Consider the following 18,111-nt stretch of genomic DNA (forward strand, 5'->3'; position numbering starts at 1 on the left):
AGAACTTGTTGACACCAGGTTCCAAAATTACCACTGATCTCCCTTTCGAACAGCATCTAGAAGTCCCCCACTTCTCAGCATCCCACTCCCGTTTGATGTGGCACACTGCCCTTTTACACGCAACCCTCCTAAAGTTAATCTCATTTCTGTTGTCTTGCACTCTGGCTTGCATTAGAGCAATCCAGGTACGCCTGCAGAAAGAGTTAAAGCATGTTGGAGTTCTTCCATGCTGCTTTATTCTACTCAGGTCTTCAAACAATTTATTGCGTCCTGCGCTACTCTTCTCCTGTGCATCGCAAGTGTGCCAACCCTGGCGCGGATAGTAGCCCTTCCAGATGGTGTATGATTTTGTAAACTGCCACCACAAGCTCTTCAGAGTAAATCATCTGACAATTTCACTCAGCGCATGTTGTTAAATAGCCTCAGTCTACTATCAAAGGGAGGGTGCAACTGCCATGCCACAGGGTGGAAGGGCTATGATCATAGAAAATGTGTTGTGATAACTGTCCTGTCTTAGGTGGACTACCATGTTAATTGAATAGGGCCACACCTACCAAAAAGTAAGCAATCAGACTACTGCAAGACGGACGATTAAAAGTATGTTTTCCTTCCCTATCTGATGTGGTTCTGCCATTACAGACTCGTTGCAAAATCATCCAACTGGTACCCGGCCATTAATTTGCAATACGCTCCTTGCAGACAGGGAGTGTAAAAAAACACACCTCTCATTTGAACAGGAATAACATGTTATGCTATTCACAAAGATATTAAAGGACGCCCCCTCCCCGTTTACAGAGTCAAATTCTTGAGATCGCAATAATAATATCCAGCGCCCCAGTCACTGAGGAGAAAAAGCCCCGCCCTTAACTTCAATTCTGATATATTTTACTTTGCCCTCCAGAAAGCAAAACCATAAATGGACTGAACTGAACTTTACATGGTTGCGCATGAAAAGTCCTCTACCCATTCCAATTTGATAGTGCTGACGTTTTTCAGAATTTGCTAGATCAAATTCCCTATGATTATCGGTAAATACAAGCCTTATTTTTTTAAGGCACTTTTACCAATTCATCATCGGGGCATCTCAAAGTAATTAACGGGGTATCTCAGAACAGTTATGTCTGAAGCTAGCAGTGATATGGACCACAACGTCTGCATCAAAAACCACCCCTTCGGGGGGAGGAGCCAAGCTCGCGTCCGAGATGGCCGCGTTTTAGCTCGGCTCCGTACACTCTCCTGTCTACGATACCCATCCTGTACTTCATCCTGCCCCGGGAAGTATTCTACGATGTGCTGTGGAACGACGATACTTCACGGACACTTACCGTTTGCTCCGGTGGCTCCTGGGTGTTGCGGATCCTGAGTTGCGCCCCTGTCTGCTTCGGGGCCTCCGGAGCGGCCGGGCCTGGCACTCCTTGGCGGCGCCCGGGCTGGGCGGGGCGCGGTTGCCGGCCCTTGGTGGTGGTGTGGAGTTGGTCGGAGAGGCCGATGTGCTAATAGACCGCTTGCGGCCCCCCGGGCCTGGTCCGGCGATCCTGCGGCCTGGTGTTGGGGCGCTGCCTTCCATGGACGGGGTTCACCGTACATCGGGCTTGTCCCCCCTTTGTTCTCCGGCCCGGCCATTTTGAGTTCCTCCGCCCGGGCTCGGAGAACGGTGCCGGCGGCGTGTGGGGTGCCGGCGCATCGCCTTCTTCTGGTGACCCTCCTTTCTGCCCTGGTGGCACCTCCGCTGGCGGCTGCCGATATCCTGTTTTGCCCCGCTGGTATCCGGGCGGGGATCTGTGTCTGCAGCGGCCCCGCCGAGCTTCTAAGATGGCGGCTGGCCCCATGACTCTCGGCCTTGCTGGGACTGGCGATGCGGATCCGCCGCACGGCGCGGTTTCTGAATACTGCAAAGGTGAGCCTACACTTGGCGACATCCTCGCCGCCCTGCGCTCCTGGGGGGCGCCCATGACCGCGCCTGTCGCTTTCCTGGAGAGAGGTCCCTTGGCTGGACCTGCCGGGCCCCCCCCCCCGGTTTGTGCGGCTTCATCTCTGTTGTGTGCTGCTGGAACTTTCCTTGGGGTCGTGAACCTGGAGGCTGCTGTTGGTGTGAATGTACGGAAGTCCGCTGCCCTTCTTCATCCTGTGCCTCCTTCTGCTCCGGAGGTTCGCCAGCCGGATCCCATCTGGACCGACCTCGATGGGTCTCCTTTTCCTCTTTTGCCTCACATGGCCAAACGAAAATCCTGTGACTGTGCCGCTGGACCGGCTTTCCCCGAGTTCTCATCGGAATTGTGCCTGCTTTGTATGAGGTGGTTCCTGTTCTATCTGGATCATCCGGATCGCGATCGCTTTGATTTGAGTGTATTTTTGATTCGACTCCCTGTTCTTCACCTCCGGCTCCATGTGGTATGGTTCCTGGTTCGTTGTACTACTACAGTTTGCGAAAAACGAGGACAGGGTTGAACTGATCTTGCCTCTGTGGACTGTTATTTTGTGGTAGGGTTGGGCGATCCGTTTATAATTGTATGATTATATTTGATACTTTTTTACGTTCCTGGAGCTTATCCGTGTATTTACGATCTTCCCGTGGGCTCTGAGTATTTTCGGGCGGGAGGGTGGGAGCTGAAAGGGTTTTGATTGTGTGGCTCCTCTCCCGCTGTTTTTCTTTATTTTCCCTTCCCCCCCCCCCTTTTTTTATCTAAGTGATTCTTTCTTTCCATTTTCTTCTATATTTCGGGTTCTAATTAGGGCGACAGGCACGCTGCTGGGGGTAGGCCATAGCCTTCTGCAGGGGTGCAGGGTGGGCTGTGCGGGGTGGGGGAGGGGTCTGTTTTCTTGTATCTTCCCTTGTTCCTTTTTTGGTTCTATGGCTCTTATGTATCCCCTTATTTCGTGGCGCGGTGTCGGCACGTCGCCCCCCGGGGTGTTTGTGCTGGCAAGGCCCTTTTGGTGCGTCTGCTGTCACGGTCTACTACGCATTCATTTCTCCGGTTGCCACTAGTTCCTTGTGCCGAATTAGTATTGGGTGCTTTGTTAGCCGTGGGGAGCGTGCACTGACGCTGCGCCTTCACTTTTTCTCCCTCCTTTTTCCGATGTCCTTTTCCTCCCCTATTTTCCCTTTCCCCCCCCCCATTTTTCTTTTCCATTTCTGGGTTGTTGTAACAGAGGGCTTTTAGTTGTGTAAGCGTACTTTTCGCTGTTTTATTATTATGTGCCATGGTAGTGGTGGGAGGGCGTTGAGCATCGATTGTGATTGTTATTGATATGGGACTCACATTCTGCCTTTGCCAAAATGTGACTGTTCTTTTGGTCTTTTCCTGGATTCGAAACTTCGGCTTGCTCACGGCCCACCGCGGCCCTCTGGACTTTACAGATTGTCTTTATCCTGCGAACCCCTTTATTTCATTATAAAATTAACCTACTCTTATCCTGTCCGCGATGGCGGCTCGAAGACTTGTTACCTTTGCCTTCATATGCGCTATTTAGAAATCCTGTTGTCACTCCTGTATTGCCTCGTATGTCTCTTTATTGTGGTGGCCGGCCCGGTGGGTTGTAGGCCCGTATCTGTGAGCGCCTTTTGTACAATAAAGGTTTTTAAAAAAAAGAAAAAAAAACACCCCTTCGCATGTGCCACTCCCAATATGGCGTACATCACCTGACAGAACGCTGCTCAGGGCTGCGCATGCGCACTTGGCAGGGCCGGGTCCGGAATACAAGATTGCGGCGGTGGGGAGAGAGAGGCGGAGGCCGGACAGCAGTATGCAGAGTGGAGCCTGTTTCCGAGTCCCCGCTAATCCAGCCCCAGGTAAGGCTAGCAGCCACTCCTCGCACTGTCGATATGACCGCCCAATAGCGGAATTTCTCAGGCTTCCCAATCTGCTACCGGCAATAAGAACTTAGTCTTATTTAACAGAAAATCCACCAGAAAGCGCAACAGTCGCCGGCGCCCGCCATTTTGCTGCTTCCCCTTCTTATTGTTGGCGGGAGACGCGGGCACGCGCACTGCCAAAAGAACAAAGAAATAAAAAGTACACAAAATTCAATCAGCGGTCAACTGAAGGAACAAGTGCTTGCCATTTGTCACTAAGCCCCGTCTTTTTCAGACTGGGGGCGTGTTTTTGACTGTTGTTTACATCTTCTCCAATGGCTGGCCACCAATGGAGAAGAGGGGAGAAAGAAAGTAAAAAAACATGCCCCCCAATCTGAAAAGGACGGGGCATAGATCGAAAGAAGAACGTCACTAGGACCTCTTCTCCAATGGCTGGCTACCGTTTAGGAGGCCAGCCAATGGAGAAGAGGGGCGGGGCTTAACCTTGCTACTCCAAATCATTAAATCTCGCCAGCGAGACTGCGCATGTGCGCAGCCTACGCTAGCCGAGACCTAAAAAAAAAAGCCCTATACTAGCTGTTCCTTCCAGCCCAGGTCATCTTCATGGCCAGCGCATCGCATAAAGCGCTCAACAACAAGACTCCAGCTGACCTGGCAAACAAACTATACATGTTCAAGGAACGACATCAGACCCGAAGCGTGGATATCACCGGACTCAAGACAAAAAATTGTAAGAAGAAAAACCCCGAAGGCAAGCCTTCTCCGTTTATGCTCCCAGGATCTGGAACAGCTTCCCTTTCAATATCGCATCAACTCCGTTCCTCCACCAAGTTAGGAAAATGCTGAAGACCCATCTCTTTAAGGAGCACTTTCCCTGAACCGACAGCCCACCCTAGACGTTCCGCCAACAACTACACATCTTCCCAGGGCCAGCCCCTCAGTTTGCACTTTAAAGCCAGGCTGTAAGTACTGCCCATATATACTAAGACTGTCAGTACCAGTAACAGATATCCATATTTTAAATTCTGGACACACATATCCATATTGTTCTTAAATATGTTACATCTAGACCATCTCGGCTGATTAACCATATTAAGACCTTGTCCTATACAGGTGCCGGCCACACGAATAGTCTTTGAGAGAACAGACATCCAAAGAAATGATCACAGTCTGTGACAGAAAACAGACACAGGAAGAGTGCAGGCCCCAACCCCAGGCAGGGTCTGTGACAAAAAACAGACACAGGAATAATACAGGCCCCAAACCCAGACAGGGTCTGGGACAGAGAACACACACAGGAAGAGTGCACGCCGCAACCCCAGGCAGGGTCAGTGACAGAAAACAGGCACAGGAAGAGTGCAGGCCCCAACCCCAGGCAGGGTCTGTGACAGAACACAGACACAGGAAGAGTGCTGGCCCCAACCCCAGACACAGGAAGAGTACAGGCACCAACCCCAGGCAGGGGCTGTAACAGAAAACAGACACAAGAAGAATACAGGCCCCAAACCCAGGCAGGGTCGGTGACAGAACACAGACACAGGGAGAGTGCAGGCCCCAACCCCAGGCAGGGTCTGTGACAGAAAACAGGCACAGGAAGAGTGCAGGCACCAACCCAGGCAGGGTCTGTGACTGAACATAGACACAGGAAGAGTGCAGGCACCAACCCCAGGCAGGGTCTGTGGCAAAACACAGGCACAGGGAGAGTGCAGGCCCCAACCCCAGGCAGGGTCTGTGACAGAAAACCGACACAGGAAGAGTGCAGGACCCTGAGGAACGAGGAAGGACCTCTACTGAAGAGAACGCTGAAGACCAGAGGCAGGAATGATGGCCGTCTCCCTTCTACAGTAGGCGCTAGACCCCGGGACCCCCAGGACCGAGGAAGGACCTCTACTGCAGAGAATGCTGAAGACCAGAGGCGGGAATGATGGCCGTCTCCCTTCTACAGGAGGCGCTAGACCCCGGGACCCCCAGGGCTTCTGAGGAAGGACCCGGAGGTGGAATGCCTGCAAGGAGAGGACTTGTCCTGATCACCCAGAGCCCAGTCCAGTGCTCAGCAACTTGGCGTGAGGAGGTCAAAGACTCTGAGCTCCCCCAGACCAGGAGCCTGTGATCGCAGCCCGGCCCGACGGTCATTCATCCTGTGAGGGGTCCCCAAAGCCGGCGAGCTTCAAGCAGCCAAAGCTACAGGAGATCTTCACTCTGTGCCCTTGACGATGTAAATCTCCCGTGCCTGGACCACTGGGCCTAGCTAGGGGGGCGAGGAGGGGGGGAGGTCCGCCAAAGGCGGCACAATTCTGGGGGCGGCTGCGGGACACTGGTGGCCCGTTGCTGCGGCCTTTATAATTTATTTGGGGACACTCACTGACATTACAGTAGTGTCAGAGTCCCCAAATAAATAATAAAGGCCGCCGCAACGGGTCACTAGTGCCGAGCACACGGCCGCAGACGAGAGAGATGTTTAACTGGAGTCCACTTAATTTGCACTAAATGTGCCCGCACATGCTCAGACATTTCTCTCCGGGTTACTGCAAAAATTACGACTTTCCTTTTGCTTGCTCAAGATGTTTCAAATAATTATTTAAGTTTAAATGTTGAAGAACTTACCTGGATTGGAAAGACTTCCAGCCTTGTAGAACAACGTTCAAAAGCTGTCAGAGGTAAAGGTAAAGGTAAGTATACTTGTAAAGCGCACTCCATCTCGGAGAGTCCTGGCGCTGTATACCGCTGGGGAACCCGTCCTGGCTTTCCCTGTGAGATGGTCCCTCCTGGGCACCTCCAAGGTGGAGCCAGGCATTCCCGGCGCTGATGGGGCCGTTGTGAAGATTAGGCAAGCTATTGCCCAGAGTTGCAGAGTGGGACCCATGGTTAGCGCAGGCACCTCGGCGAGAATTATCGAGTCCGCGGACATTGACCCAAGACCCTGCCGCGTCGGGAATTGAACCCTGGGCTGGGGCCGATCTCTGCTTCAGGGTCTGCCGTTTCTAACCAGTGAGCCACACTTCTCCTAGGGGGTTCTGAAAACACGCCCAACTTGCCCTAACAGATATTGCCCAGCCTGGACACAACCAAAAACTGTACTGACAGCAACGTTAATATTCAGCTCTGTTTGCTCAAGATATGTAATTGCCTTTTAAAAAAGTCTCAAATCATTGAATGTTTACATAATACATTACATTGAATCCTAAAAAGCGAAGCAGGCATTTTGTTTTAAAAATGTAAGTGGCTACGACGTCAGCACCAAAAATGAGCCCTATTCTCACCTCTGCAGCGTTTACCCATATGCATTCAGAGCCAAAGAGTGTTATTGATTGCAAAATGTTTCTAATATTGGCGATTCAAATATCACAAGTTTGCTCTTCATGCAGAGTTTACATCGTTATATAAATTCATTGGTTTAACGGCTATAGATAAAAAATAATCGGTTGACTTTATTTTCAAGGATTTTAAAAAGGTCATTCCAAGCAAACTCTGGTCATGGAAAAATGAACCGTAATGTGCAGTCAAATAAAACCCGTGCCCATAATAAAAGAGAGTTCCTCTGTTTGCCAGTTCCATGCATGAGTCGTACACCAAGGATGAAATGTGTCCCTCACTCCTGATGTCACCGATTGTGCCCTGCAGAACTAAGCTTGACCGAATTGTATTTTGTGTGTTTAATAAAGCACAAGAACGTTGTATGGAGACAATAGAGAGGAACACAGTAGAAAGGTGAATTTCCAGAATTAGCAATGTAAATTGGGTTTTGCATTATTAAGAAAGGGAGGTCTGAGGTCGTTCCCAGCCTTTGGCAGGTAAGCATACACTTGTCCGTTTCTTACGCATTTCCTTCCCATCTTTTTAAATAAAAGACTACATGTCACTTTCTGGTCACTTCAGAGCACTACACTGAGACATTATGTTAAGAGGCAATAGTGCTCATCTTCTTAGTCTTCTAAAGGTCTGGCAGCTTCATTCAAGCCACACATCTTTTTTAGGGCTCGGACTCCTCCCCACTGGAAGTGGGAGGAGTTTCGAGAACTAATGTTAAAGAAGAAAAAAAAGAAGTATCTCCTAGGGCTTTGGCCGAGACAAATTCCACACATTCCTTAGCGTGTTCTGTCATCTGGCCAGTGATTCGTCTTCGTTGTGTTGTCGTTTTAATAGGCTTGAAGTGATAGGGTAAATGTAGTTTTGTTCCGCCATCTTGGGCATATTTCGTTCGTGCTCGCGCAAAGAAGTACATTAATTATAATTAGGAGCTGTCAGGGTGCCTCCGTAAGTGAATCCAGATGGCCGGGCGCGTTCACTGATTCTCTCTGGTCTGCAGGAAGCAGGTTCCCAACCGGAGCATCGGGTATAATGTTTTTCACTTTGGTAAGCAGGAGTGCGTGCCCATAGCTTTTGGTTTCAATGACGTAGCCAAGGACCGCATGCCCTTCATCAATACAGAGGAAGTGCATTTGACCCACAGATGCCCGTTGTGTTTTATTTCTGCAGACAGGTTCCTGCGTGACACGGCTGTGCCGTATCTGTGCTGAAACGCCCTTCAGCGGCGCTGCGGCCGCACTGGAGCCCGTGAATAGCCCCGCGATGCTGCATTCCAGCTCGGCGCTCTCGCGGGCTGGGTGTCTCCAAGTTGGGCTCGGTTTTGCGCACATGTGATGACGGGAACGAAGCGTGTTCTGTGTGTCTCCGGCTCTCAGCTGTCGGCGCTTGAGTTATTTGGCCTGCAAAGTTGAAGGCAGCAGCTGTCACTGCAGCACAGCCTCCTCCACGGCTGTTGACACCGGTCCATTTCCGTCAGTGGAGCGGCGCAGAGCGTCTCCTGCAGCCGGGGAGAGCCAGGGAGGGCGCCACCGGGCAGCAGCCGAGCCGCGCCAACCCGAGGTGGGGGAGCCCCCTAGGAGCGGGACCGGAGCCGGCGCCGGGCCACAAGGGAACGAGGCCCGCAGACCCCACGGGAGGTGAGCACCGGGTCGTGATATGTCGGTGAGATAGCTCGGCGGGTTGAGCACTCTTGATGAAGAGTGCTGTATGCAGATTAGGGATCACATGGGCACGACTGGTTCTGCCTTTCATTTACGCGGTCTGTACACGGAATGCTATTGATTTGAGTAAAAATGACAGGTACTTTGAAGGTATAACACCACTGCTGTAATAGACTGAAACAGACACCCACCGATGCCTGTCCCCACTCACCACCCACGTGGCCCAGGAATTCGGCAAAGACACGGGGCGCTTTCCTAATATTTATTTTGGAATAACATTTTTTATGTAATCGGACAGCTATCCTTGTGTTTCAGCGAAAAACTTTCTCGACAGTAAATATAGGTACAGACGAGATTATTTGTATGTGGCCGCTATAAATCACTTCAACTAATTAGAATAATTGACTATTAGGGACTTTGATCAGGGTGTGCCACCGCAGACGGGAGATTGATAAAGGTTATGCAGTAGGTGTCGATCCGCTCTGCATTCCTATACTGAGTTGTGCAGTTGCTATTTCTGCGGTGAGGCATTTCTGTCCCCCCTCTCTCCCTTCCAGGGTTACGAAGCGTTCTGAATCAGAAAAAGGGGCGTGTTGGCGCTATACAAACCTCAGGCTAAAACGCACAAAGAGATGAATGAATAAACGGACCTCTAGGTGGATGCATAGAAATGCCGCTGAGGGTGTGCTGGGCGGCCTCCCCCTGGTGCCCCCCGCCCTTCCCTCGGTCACAGGACCCGCCGGCAGCATGGCATGATACTTCTATATTAGGAAGGTGACCTCGCCGTATGACTGCGCGCCGGAGGGAGGGCGGCCTGTCTCCCTCTTTAGTTCCTGCAGAAATTTCAGTTTATAGACGTCATTTCTATCTGGCCTGCGCCCGGCCCCCTTTTGCGCTCCTTGCAGGTTCGAAGGGTGTAGAAAGCAATAATGGGGGACGCCCCTCATTTCACAGCGAGATTGTATGTGTGTGTCATAGAAACGCTGAGCTGACCGTCATCCGGCGAGCAACCTCCTGTGGAGAATTGCATGCTACAGTACCCCCGGCCTCCCTTTCAATGTGATATCATGATATCTGCCTCCTCAGCGTGGCCTCTACCTCTCCTTAGAGGCCCCCACTCCGCCTGTTACTGTGGTCTCTTACTAGATCAGTTACCACTCTCCACTACCACTCTCCACTACCACTTACCACTCTCCACTACCACTCTCCACTACCACTCTCCACTACCACTCTCCACTACCACTCTCCACTCGGCACTAACACTCTCCACTACCACTCACTACTACCACTCTCCACTGCCACTCTCCACTACCACTTACCACTCTCCACTACCACTCTCCACTACCACTCTCCACTCTGCACTACCACTCTCCACTACCACTCTCCACTACCACTCTCCACTACCACTCTCCACTCTGCACTACCACTCTCCACTAACACTTTCCACTAACACTCTCCACTCTCCACTACCACTCTCCACTACCGATGACAGAGCACACTTACACGAAGGACATCACAGGCAGCAGCTGTGCAAGCTTGTTACACTCACAAGGATACCACAGGCAGCTGAGGTGCAAGCTTCTCCCACTCACAAGAAGGACATCACAAGCAGCAGCGGTGCAAGATTCCCTCACACACTCACAGCAGGTACTGTGCCAAGGCAGCAGCAGCAACAGAGCAAGAGTCCCTTACAAAGAACAGGCACAGCACAGAGATGCGCAATGCAACAAGCTTCTCACACTCACAAGAACGACATCACAGGCAGCAGCTGTGCAAGCTTGTTACACTCACAAGGAGACCACAGGCAGTAGAGGTGCCAGCTTCTCCCACTCACAAGAAGGACAACACAGGCAGTAACGGTGCAATATTCTCACACTCACAATGAGATCACTGGCAGTACACACCACATGAACACACTCCATAACACATAGCAACAATACATTGGCATTTACAATGCCATTAGCTCAAACTCAAATAAATCCGAGCCCGATTGCATTTCTAATGCTTGTTATACCTGGCACCAAACTGTGGCATTTCCTCCTGTTCAGTTTAAGGCACTCCCTGAACGGATGTATGACATTACAACGCATGCATTTACATCGCATGCCTTGACAACGCTATTATTACAACGCAGTCCATTACAACGCATAGTGCTTTGGGGCGCTGAATAGTGAATAGTTAAATTTACTATTCCAACTCCAGTCCCCGTGGACACTAGGGAAGGTTATTGGATAGTAAATTAACCGATTCCCTATCCTAGAGCGCCCCCCAGAGCAATGCGTTATAATAGTTTGCGTTGTAATGGTTGCGTTGTAAAGGCTCTGCGATGTAAAAGTTGCGTTGTAAGTGTTGTTCACCTCCCTGAACATTCTGAACATTTTGCTTTTCACAAAGCTAACACTGGTTCCTTTTTAGGTTTCGCCTGGGGCACGGAGCTTTAGCTCCGCCCCCAGGAGAAATCTTTAGTTTTCAGTATGGGGGACTTGAATACGCCCTCTGTTCCATTGGCTAGCTCCATAAATGGAGGCTAGCCATTGCAACAGAGATCTGTCCGTCATGGCCGGACCAGATTCGTGGGCGTTCCTGCATTTTTTCCCCTCTCCACCCTTTTTGCATCGTCATTGGGCGGTGGGCGGAGTTTCATTTTTTTTTTGGGTGTTTGTGTCTGTCATTTTGCCGACCACGGCCGCCGGAAGAAGTCCAGGTGAGTGCGTTCCTTTCCCGCCCCCCCTCCCGCTGTCCGTGCGCCGTTCCCGCCCCCCCTCCCCCTGTCCGTGCGCCGTTCCCGCCCCCCCCCTCCCGCTGTCCGTGCGCCGTTCCCGCCCCCCCTCCCCTCCCGCTGTCCGTGTGCTTGTGGTGCTTGTTATTTACTTAGTCAATGCAGTGCCTCAACTTTAGCGGTAGCAGTGATTGTGACAGAATCGCTAGTTTCAGATTGCTGGTATGCATTTACTTCTTTTAATTCGAGTGGCTTCATATTTCCATTCCCTGCAGCGTGCATGCGCCCTGGGCGTCTCTATTGGGCGATGGCTCAAATTTTGGCGCACGTGATAGTAGTTTCCTGGCACACATTACTCCTCCTTGAAAGCAGAGTGTATTTTTTTTTACACTTGAACGCTCTGTATATTTTCCATGTGGTCTGAAAATTGTGCGCCTTTAAGTTGGTTTCGATGAGTGTTAGAACGGCAGCCAGGCTCCTTATTGGCACGACATGTGACAAAAAGAATTAGACGCGCAAATGATACTGCCAGGGGTGGTTGAGTCCGGAGCATTGGCACCGACGCCAGGGAAGCGGAAGGCAGTGCAAGTGGGAGGGACAGCGGAACGAGGACACTGAATGCGCGTTTGTCCTTCTGCACTGGCCATGCGAGCGGCTTGAAAGCTCCAATTGTGACGGTTCCAGAGAAGACATTCCGCCTTCAAAGGAGTGGATGTGACGGGCGGGGATGCCCGCGACAGCTGCAGAACCCCGTGGCGCAGCGTCATTCCCATTGCAAAGGGGCCCTTTGAAGGTTGAAAGTGCAGCTTTTACATTAACACAGGAGGTCGTGGATTTGGAGGGGTGGGGGAAGCTCGCAACAAGAGACATTCAGAAATCGGATTGTCCTCCGTAGGTTGGATTGGAAGGGCCTAATGTACGTTTTCTTTGCATCTGTGTTGGGTGGCTTGTTTCAGCAGTCCGTACTTAGAGTAGGGGGTGTATAGTACAAAAAAATAAGGCCCATGATTGCAGCCACCAGAGCGAGTGGGACCGTTTCCCACGTTTTTATAATAGCGTTTGGGATTAAGAGAAGTGGCCACTAAACTATGAAATAATTTCCCCTCAACGTGTAGCCTCCGTAATCTCGTATTTTTGGCACCCATATAATGGAAACGCTAATAAATTCTCACTTTCGTCATATGCTTATTTCATCACCTCCTGCACTCAACATGGTAAAGGAAATCGAAACTTTTGCACCAATGCAGTGGGGCCAACACGGCAGACACTGACATGCTGACCGTTGAGTGCTGCACAGTGTGTTTCTTACCTTTATGGTAGATGCAAGATGGTGAGTTGCACACCTATGTGCTCAAATGCTCTTAAACAACATCATTTCACGTACTCTAGCAATTAAATCCGCTTGGCGTGCTAGCTTCCTCTGCGCTCTGGGATATCATATCCAAAAGCTCATGATCCTTATTGTGGTGACGCAGAGTATTGATGCAGAATGTAATAGAAACTTTTTTCCCCCTTATTTTCAACGGATACCCCTTCTCTCCCTAAAAAAACAAAGCCTGTCCGCAGTGGTTCATTTTACCACTAGGCGTTTTTTAAATTTTAATCTCTGACCTGCAGCTGTACATAAAGAGTTTGTCTCTTTTGCCTGAAGTGGCAGTGACCGTTCTCCCCGCCCCCCAGTTCCAGCTAAAGGGCAGAAGCCCCAGTATGATAAAACAGCCGGTATTTCAAATTGGATGCTGCCCGGAAAAGATGAAAGACTGAGCTCTAAGCACGTGCAGCAGGTTCTCTTCACACTAAGCTGTCCCTCCATGTGGACTTGTGCCTTAATATCATTAGACTCGTTCGTGTGTTGTCAGATGGAAACATGTCACTGCAAATTTGAAATCAATCGTGTGGGTTAAATTAGAACAGTACAGAGCGGGCATTAACCCACCGAGCTTTCTGGCAGCGCTGCGGGCTTCCTTACAGCAGATCCTGCGGCCGGCAGCGCAGATAATGCCCGCTCCTCGTGGCCGGATATGGTAGCAGTGTGAGTAAGGCACAGCAAGGATGAGTGCTATAGTATAGAGCCCCTGACGTCTATGATTCCAACAAGGCAGGAAGTGACTCTTGCAAAGTCAGAGGGCACAAATAGCTCAGTGGGTTCATGCTAAGCTAGTAGACGACCCTGGCACTGGTAGGATTTTTATGTTCCTAGTTTTAGTCTTCGATTGGACCAAAACCTGCAACAGTAAACTGTAATCCCAAAGGGAGCATAGCCGCGGGCGCTTTTCATTGTTAACAACATCGTCTCCTAAAGTCTGGGAAGGGTGCCTCGAAGCACTTCAAACTGTAATGATCTGAAGCACCAAACCACGCTCGCTTTCAAAGCGAGGTCTGGCGCTAGAAAACTAGGCACCCGGGGACAGTTGTCCCTCCATTCTCCCTATTTAATATGTTTACGGTTTCTAGCGCCTGACTCAGCATTTAATCTCTACGAGATTGCCAAAATGAGCACCTTCTGTTGATATCAGTGACGTCTACTGTCATTGGCACGCTTCATTTAATTCTCAAGTTGCCAGCGGTATTAGGCTCGAAGGAGGGGTTACGCAGTATACTTCGGGGGAAACCGCGCCGCTTCACTCCCAGCGCCAAGATGCCTTGGTATTCGTGTGTTTAACAAATACCACTCTATATTCGAGGCATGCACCACGCTTTGCTTGCCTTATTGCCGCTCTATGCTTCGGGAATGTAAAGTGCAGCAGTGACTACTGCAAACTCCAGTTTTCCTTCTGGACATGCATAATCTGGCACAATTGTGTCTGGATGATTGCCCAAGGCACCCAGAGGACTCCTACACCAAGATGTGTTACTTTAATCCTAGGCTTTCAGTTAAGAATTTGGTGAACTCTGGGAGCTGTAGTCCTAGTTTCTTTCAGTTTTTTTCATTTAATTAAACTAAACCATCTCAAAACAAGGACCTGTAATAGAAAAGCCTGGGATTGGAACACAGTGTCCTTGGTCGCACAGGGCCTTCTGCAAACATTAAGCTTGACTCAACACTTTTGGTTTTCTAAAGCTGCTTTAGGGCGCTATGGGGTAACGGAAGAGCAAGGTGAATTAGCATGAAGTAGGGGACAATAAATAGTGTTGGGAATAAATGTCCTCGTTTGTGGAAGACACTTTGATGAAAAAAACGCAAATACAATTAGACAAGATTGTCACATTTCGAGTCCAGATGGTGTACTTTCCTTTTTCCTGGATCTAGTGCTCTAAAAGAGGGCCGAGACTGTCCTTTTTTTTTTTTTGCACCAGGGTCCCAGTAGTTTGTGTTTTTACCAACGTCTTTGACCCTGCACCCACCCCCCCCCCACCCCACACTTCCCGTACTTTTTATTGCACTTCGACCTTTGATTACATGGTAGGCGCATCCTTCGTCACATGGCTTCTCAGCGCTAGCACATCCCGCTGGTCTGCTCTCCCACGAAGCAGGCGCGTCCCTGCATGTTTATCAATCCCCGGAGGCGGTGGCTGTGAGAGCCGGGATGGGCTGGAAACAACCCACACCTGCAGTGTGAGAGACAGTGTGTATGAGAGACAGTAGAGCAGTGTGTGTAAGAAAGACAGCAGTGTGTAAGAAAGACAGCAGTGTGTTAGAAACAGAAGTGTGTGTGAGAGAGACAGCCGTGGGTGTGTTCAAGGCAGAGTCAGCAGTGTGAGAGAGACAGCAGTGTGAGACCTTTTATTTAGGTTTTGGTTTTTGAAACATAAATAAAACGAATTATTTGCAATGTCAATAGCACAAACTTGCGTAAATACATGACCTATTGCATCGAAAATGCAATAGGTCTCGCATTTGTGAGAGATTAAGCTATTGCCATTGTTAATGACAATGCCATTTATTTATCTGTTTTCAAAACCAACACATAAATAAAAAGTTTGTCATTTACAATGCCAATAGCTCAAACTTTTGCAAAGGCGAAACCGTTGCATTGTAAATGCTTGTTATTTATATTACTTTCAATTAGTTGTTTTGGCATCCATTTTTAGGTTCAGCCTGCAACATGTGCAAGACTACTGTTTAAAATAAGGGCTTGGAGCCATTGCTTACCATTTGTTGGCTTCAGTTTCATCCTTCTTTTCTGTCTCCTAATTGGTCAGCGCAGACCAAGCATCACTTCCATTCCTTTCTGTGGAGCATGGACCAACCACAGATTGATTCAACTTAATTAGTGCCCAACCGCTGGTTACACTGTGATAATTCACTGACGTAGCTGGAGGGGGCTGGGGCGGCACTATTTTGGGGGCAGCAGCGGGGCACTGGCACAGTGTTGCAGGGCAGACTGGCAGAAAAAAAATAACATTTGATTCCTGCCTTTGCCTACTGCCTTTGTCTACTGGGTCCCTGGATCCTCCAAGTGGCAAACAATCAATCAATCAAATCAGATGCTACAGAGCATCACTCAGTGCACTCCAGGCCACTCTCTGTCTCAAGTGGGACACAGCCCAGGATGTGAGCCCTCAAGAGCACGGATCTCTCGGTCTTCACAGCTGCAGTGCCTAATTACAAGTTACTCAACACAGTCAGCTGACTAGTCGGGTACAATGAGTATCGGGCAAGCCTCAGGCTAATCCATACAGTCATGTCACATAGCTCACAGCCAGCAGCCAGGGCGATGTAGGGCTCTCAACCAAATAATTACCATGAAGTGGTTATGGTCGGTGTGGCACCTTCGGGCTCCAGACCCGCAGTCAGCAGCACAGATGAGCTCTCAGCTCAGCTGCCCAAGTATAGTACGTTTTAAGAGTCTAGCTGTCAGCACACAGAGGCAGTACTACCCGCTGACTGACTACACAGCAGCACCGCCGGGCTGCGTTGATTGGGCAAGTCTCAGGCTAAGGCACTACAGCGCAGCAAGTGCTGTAATATTTCAAAAAGTACGTCTTCACGTGGCTCGTCCCTGAACTACACAGTGTGTGACCCGAGTCCAGACAGAACGAGACTCTCGCTGTCTCACTGTGTGTGACTGCGGAGAACTTCAGTGTACCACAGAAGGGCAGGCAGCTGATGTAGACTGCACGCTAAATTTATAAAGCAGTTTTAATAACAAACAGTGACATGATTAGGGCGCTCTCACACTCAGTCTCACTTACTTATATTTGCAGCAAGGTGGAGGGTGCGCACGGTTTTTGGGGCACCTCCAGCCCTGGCAGTGGAGTGGCCGCAACGAATCATCCCGCGGCAAACACGGTGCTCGGGCTTGATTCTGGAGATTCAGGCTCACCAAACAGCAGCAGCTGCACGCAGTCAGTGCGGTGACGGCTGCTCCAGGCTCCAGCAGCCGCCATGGTCCTTGGGTTGGCTCCCAATGGCACAAGAAAAATCATGTGCATTTACAAATGAGCACATCACGTTTGTGCAGGTCCCCACTGCTTTAACGGGGGGACCATGATGCATGGTCATTTAATATCAGCTGTATATGATGGATCCCTGAACAGTGTCATGTATGTGCATGTTTGCATTGTGCGGAGGGGATTACCAGGTAATTGTTCACGCAGCTCTCTGATGGATGTCACATGGGGTTTTACTGAGTCCCCAGATAGATCATGCAGTCTGTGTGTTCTCTTTTGTACTGCTAGTCACCGGAGTATTCAAATGTGTAGCCTTGGACCGTGTCATGGAGCTTGAGTTCGGCCCTGGACCAGGGTTCAATTCCCCGCCTCGGCGGGTCTTGGGCTCAATAATTCCACGGACTCGATAATTCTCGCTCCGGTGCCTTCTCGACTCACGGGTTCACACTCTGCGACTCTGGGCAATAGCTTGCTTAATCTCCACATCGGCCCCTCGCGGTGGGATGCCTGGCTTTCACCTTGTGGATACCCTGCCAGGGTTATCTCACAGGGGAATACCAGGACGGGTTCCCTAAGCAAGCGCGGAGATGCCCCAGGGTAAGTCATGCGCTATATAAGCTTCATACATACACATCATACATACATGATCGAGGTAACTATTAGTGGCAATAATACATGTCTCTCGGACCTCTTTCAAGTGCTCGCCTTCCTTTTTCCCCCATCACCCATCCCCCCCAGGGGCAGCAATCTGAGGGATAGCCCCAGGTGCCACAAGCTCTAGCTACGCCTCTGGCCTGGACCTTGTACTTCACTTTGTGTCTGGTGAACCCTGCATTGCTGGGGAGTCATCTGCGCCAAAGCCCTCATGACCCTGTGCGCGTCACAGTGCATTGCTGCAGCTGTTCTCTGCACCTTCAGTTGTGCCTGATGACCATCTGAGCTCCTGTGCTGCACCCTGCATTGCTGCACCTCTTCTGCTGTGTTCCATGACCATGTGAGCCTGTGAGCCCGTGTGCCACACCCTGCATTGCTGCACCTCTTCTGCTGTGTTTGATGTCCATGTGAGTCCTTGTGCCACACCCTGTATTGTCTCATCAAGTCTTCTGACCCCGACAACTCACACTGCAGTGCCACACGGAATCCTTTGAGTATAATGTAAGATCCTAAAACACCCACACACATCCCTTCTGATCCTCTGCAGCCGCCTCTGTGGCTCACAGTATACGGCCCATGATCCCAGCGCTCTGACAGACACACTGTGTGCTCTTTTACAGGTT

General features: G+C 50.3%; 1 protein-coding gene across 1 annotated transcript in view; it reads right to left on the reverse strand.

Moving 5' to 3' along the window:
* Window positions 1–18,111, reverse strand: part of LOC147710170 (E3 ubiquitin-protein ligase TRIM39-like) — a 99,174-nt gene that overhangs the window by 79,721 nt on the left and 1,342 nt on the right. The gene's annotated exons all lie outside the window — the stretch shown is intronic.

This window comes from Lissotriton vulgaris, chromosome 5 (genome assembly GCF_964263255.1).
Source record: "Lissotriton vulgaris chromosome 5, aLisVul1.2, whole genome shotgun sequence".
Lineage (NCBI taxonomy): Eukaryota > Metazoa > Chordata > Amphibia > Caudata > Salamandridae > Lissotriton > Lissotriton vulgaris.